The sequence below is a fragment of the Otolemur garnettii genome, unplaced genomic scaffold (assembly GCF_000181295.1).
Source record: "Otolemur garnettii isolate 467f Iridium unplaced genomic scaffold, OtoGar3 scaffold00023, whole genome shotgun sequence".
Lineage (NCBI taxonomy): Eukaryota > Metazoa > Chordata > Mammalia > Primates > Galagidae > Otolemur > Otolemur garnettii.
Genome location: NW_003852418.1, coordinates 10,813,420 through 10,817,639, shown reverse-complemented (window position 1 = coordinate 10,817,639; position 4,220 = coordinate 10,813,420). Strand labels below are relative to the sequence as shown.

The window sequence follows — 4,220 nt, the reverse complement described above, 5'->3', positions numbered from 1 at the left end:
GAAATGACATTAGATGCAACCCTTTACAGGGAGAGCATCTGACCATTACCAGAAGCATTTCCAGAAATCCAGAGCCCCATCTTTCAGAGGTAAAATTCAAAAACTATGTTTCTCATATTGATAACCCTAGAACCAGTAAATAACCTACCTGAAACACACGGACACCTGGTTGCTACTTTTTAGCCCTGTTAAACGTTTACCTTCATTGGTCAAACACAATAGCATTTTGACTTTAAAGATTTTATTTTCTTTCTCAAGGTAGGAAGGAGGCCACATGAGAAATTTCACCAAGATCTAATAATTGATTCCTCCCAGAAATGAGTACAGCCTTTTGAACTCAAGCTGCATGCACAATAAACCTTCTGGAACTGCTTTCAGCCAGAATGCATTGCTTTCAGAAGAACAAAGGGTCCAGTCAGTCTTCCTTTCAAGAGGCCTTCTCTTGTATTCCAATTCCAGTTAAGAAACTAAAATAAAAAAGGTACATTGTAATCAGTGCTTCATTCTAATCTGCCATACTATTTGTTTGAGATATTGGTACACGTGCATAAGACGGACTCATTCCCATCCGGACTCATTCCCATCCGCTAGGTGGATGAACAATCATGTACCAGACCAAGAGAGCTGGGAAACTCAAAAGCTATTGAGGCTCATCACCTGTAGCTCAGCTGCTAAGGCACAAGCCAAGTACACCAGAGCTAGTGGGTTCAAATCCAACCTGGGCCTGCTAAACAATGACAACTACAACCAAAAAATAGCTGGGCTTTGTGGCAGGCGCCTGCAGTCTCAGCTTTGAGGCCAGAAGTGGTGTAATCCGAACACTCTTGAGTTCAAGACCAGTCTGATTAAGGGTGAGAATCCTGACTCTACTAAAAGTTAGCTGGGGCTTGGCACCCGTATACGGCTCAGTGAGTAGGGCAACCAGCCATATACACCCAGGCTGGGGGGTGTTTTGAGCCTGGTCCGGCCCTGCTAAACAATAACTCCAAGCAAAAAAGAGCCAGGCATCGTGGTGGGAGCCTGTAGTCCCAGGTGCTGGGGAGGCTGAGACTGGAGAATCACTTAAGCCCAAAAGTTAGAGGTTGCTGTGAGCTGTGATGCCACAGCACTCTGAGGGCGACACATTAAAACTCTCTCCAAAAAAAAGAAAATTAGCCGGGCATTGTGGCAGGTGCCTACAGTCCCAGCCACTTGGGAAACTGAGGCAGGAGGATCACTTAAACCCAGGAGTTTGAGGTTGCTGTGAACTAGGCTGATGGCCAATGCACTCTAACCTGAGCAGAGTGAGACTGTCTCAAAACAAACAAACAACACCTATTATATAGCAGGTAAAACACTACAAGGGATACAAGAAAACTGCTTACTTATTAATCAGCAGCATACTGCATCACACAGCTCCCTGAGCCATAGGAAGTTCCGACCTGTAGGAAGTTAACAGATTAAGACCAAAATAAACTATCTGCATACTGAAAAAAACCAACAGAGCAAGCTCAAGCCTCACTAAATAACTAGAGGGAAGGAGAAAACAAGAGGTTATCTGAGGCCAATGCATCAGACAAAACTGGCTAACCGTGTAGATCAACAAGGTCGATCTGATGGGGAAAAAAGTTATGTCATCAGCTGCAAAGGCCAACTTTTTAGTCAATGTAGAAAGGGGACAACCCCACACTGAAAAAGAAAAGTAAACCAGGAATGGTGACGTATGCCTCCAACTCCAGTTATTAGGGAGGCAGAAGCAGGGGAGGACAGCTTTAACCCAGAAATTTGAGGCTACAGGAGCTATGATGAGGCCACCGGACTCCAGCCTGAAAAAAAGTGAGACCCAGCATCTTATAAAAAATAAAGCAGTTACTATGCTTATGCAGATCCTTGCCTATTCAGCTGAGAAAGATGTAGGTACTTACCAGTCACTTCCCACAGCCAGATTCATCTTGATTCATTCAAAGTCTACCTTCTGCCCAACACAAACCTATAATGAAAAAGAGATAAACTCCCATCAGCTAGAGATGCAAGGGAATGGGGGCCAGAGGAACTGCTCAAGCTGGCATATCAGACAGAAACTGGCTTAGAAAAAGTTAGATCAACATGGTCGATCTGTAGGGGAAAAAAGTTTAGTCATCATACATGCCAGCAGAAAACCCTAGAACACCCTTAGCAAGTAATAAGCTGCAGATAATGCCAGCTTCACTATCTGCAAATTCATTTAATATGTGAGCAACTGTGCATTGTATCCTGTTGTTGGTAGTGACATAATGGCCAAAACACCCTCCTTGCCTTCAGAGCTAATGTTCTATTTGAGTATATATAGGCCATATGATAGCGTAACTAGCAAGAGTTAATAGCTAGTGCTTATGAAACTGAGATATGGTAATAGTTCCTAAGCAAGCATCAGGAGGTTATTTTTTTTTTGAGATAGTCTTGCTATGTCACCCTCAGTAGAGTGCCACGGCGTCACAGCTCACAGCAACCCTAACCTCTTGGGCTTAAGCAACTCTCTAGCCTCAGCCTCCCAAGTAGCTGGAGACTACAGGTGTCTGCCACAACACCCAGCTATTTTTTGTTGCAATTGTTTTAGGTGGCACGGGCCAGGTTCAAACCTGCTAGCCTCAGTATATGTGGCTGGCACTGTAACCACTGTGCTACAGGCATTGAGGTGCACCAGGAGGTTCTTAACAGAAAAACCTCAACAATCTGGGACAAGCTCTCCAAACTGTTCCCAAGGCTGGGTGCAGTTGTTCACACCTGTAATCCATGCATTCTAGGAGGCCAAGGCAGGAAGATCACTTGAGCCCAGGAGGTCAAGGCTGCAATACACTACCGTGATACCACTGTACTCTACCTAGGGCCAACAGTCTTCAAGCAATCCCCTGCCTTAACCTCCCATAATGCCGGGATTACAGGCATGAGCCAATACACCCAGCTCAGCCATTTCTTAAATTTTCTTCACCAGAAATCTAAATCCAACAGGTAATAGTAAAAGATTAAAAATACATTAGTTAAATCTTCAAGCTTTTTCCACGTTTGTCTAGTTAAGAGGTTTCATACAACAGGCCCGGAGGCAAGCGCTTACCTGCAGAGGTCAGGAGATGGAAGGGCGCCAGTGTCTGCACGTGGTTCCCGTTAAGGCCCAGCGGCTGACTCCTGCTCCAACATACTGTCTGTACACCGACCACGCTCTAACCTGTAAACCAAAAACAAAAAAAAGGCATCAACCACCACCTTCCCACTGTCAGAAAACGGCTGGGCCATTTTAGGCCGGTATATCAGAAACAACTGGCAAGTATTTTAAGACATCAGCATTGTCGATCTGATGGGGAAAAAAGCGAAGTCATCATTTACACCGGCCAAGGTCTGCTCAGGCCCGTGCAGAAGGCGCGGGTTTTTCCAGCTCTAACTCATCTCCCCCGCGGCCCTGAGGCCTATTTGAGGTCAAAGTCGAAAGGCCACGGTGAGGGAGAAGGGTAGGGTCGGCCGCAGAGAAGACCGCACAAAGATAAAGAAGGACCAGAGATTTCGAATAGAAAACAATAAGGTTTCCACTCACCGCACACAAAGCGGGGCCTGCCGTACCGGACGACATCACAGTAACAGTCCAGAGGCAAACAACGCCGCAGACGCCAAAGAAAGAAAGAGGCAGGCTGGCACCTCCTTTATATAACCAGGGGAGCGCTCTCGCGCCTGCGCACTCAATCCGAGGCGCCCTGCTCCCGCCCACGCCGCGCGGCGCCCCCTGGGAAGTGTAGTCTCCAGCAGAGCTTCCCGAAGAGCTGTCATGGCTGTCCCCGCCGTGTTTAGCCCCGCCCCATCCTCAGTACACAGTGGGCCACCCAGACTCGTCGGCCTTGCCGCCATGTCGCGCTTCACACGCACCAAGCCGCTCGCCGGGTTTCCCCTCCTCAGAGGCGGGCTGAGGCCTGCGGCGGCTTTGGGCGCAGTTACCTCACCCCTCGCGGTACCGTCCCCTCAGCCGCGCTCGGCCAAGCCCGTCGGTACCACAGCGCGGGGAAGCCACGTCCGCCCGGAGGGCGGAGACACCCGCCGAGCCTAGGCCCAGCCTCCCCGGGTCGCCACCCAGAAGCCCCCGCCCTCTCCTTGTCCTCCGCCTCCTCCGGGCCGCCCGCCCGGCTCCTCGCCCCGCCCAGGGTCTGCGGGGAAGGGAAACCGAAAGTGCGCCGCCACGGGCGGGGCCGCCGAGCTGCCGGGCCAGATCGCTCCTGCAG

The 4,220-nt window shown here is 49.3% G+C and overlaps 1 long non-coding RNA gene and 3 other non-coding genes across 6 annotated transcripts; all 4 read right to left on the bottom strand.

Moving 5' to 3' along the window:
- Positions 1 to 224: 224 nt before the first annotated feature.
- LOC105886340 lies at positions 225 to 4,015 on the bottom strand. Of its 3 annotated transcripts, none has more exons than XR_002772711.1 (6): positions 3,940 to 4,015; positions 3,545 to 3,561; positions 3,071 to 3,181; positions 1,905 to 1,969; positions 1,365 to 1,421; positions 225 to 467 (listed from the first exon to the last, which is right to left on the bottom strand). It is a non-coding gene; the product is annotated as an uncharacterized LOC105886340 (long non-coding RNA). The 3 variants fall into 3 exon arrangements; XR_002772710.1 differs by having other exon boundaries at positions 3,871 to 3,972; XR_001161174.2 differs by lacking the exon at positions 3,940 to 4,015 and having other exon boundaries at positions 3,545 to 3,626.
- Positions 1,543 to 1,630, bottom strand: LOC111724526. The gene has a single exon (XR_002772817.1). It is a non-coding gene; the product is annotated as a small nucleolar SNORD12/SNORD106 (small nucleolar RNA).
- LOC111724525 lies at positions 2,041 to 2,132 on the bottom strand. The gene has a single exon (XR_002772815.1). It is a non-coding gene; the product is annotated as a small nucleolar SNORD12/SNORD106 (small nucleolar RNA).
- Positions 3,255 to 3,345, bottom strand: LOC111724524. The gene has a single exon (XR_002772814.1). It is a non-coding gene; the product is annotated as a small nucleolar SNORD12/SNORD106 (small nucleolar RNA).
- Positions 4,016 to 4,220: the final 205 nt, after the last annotated feature.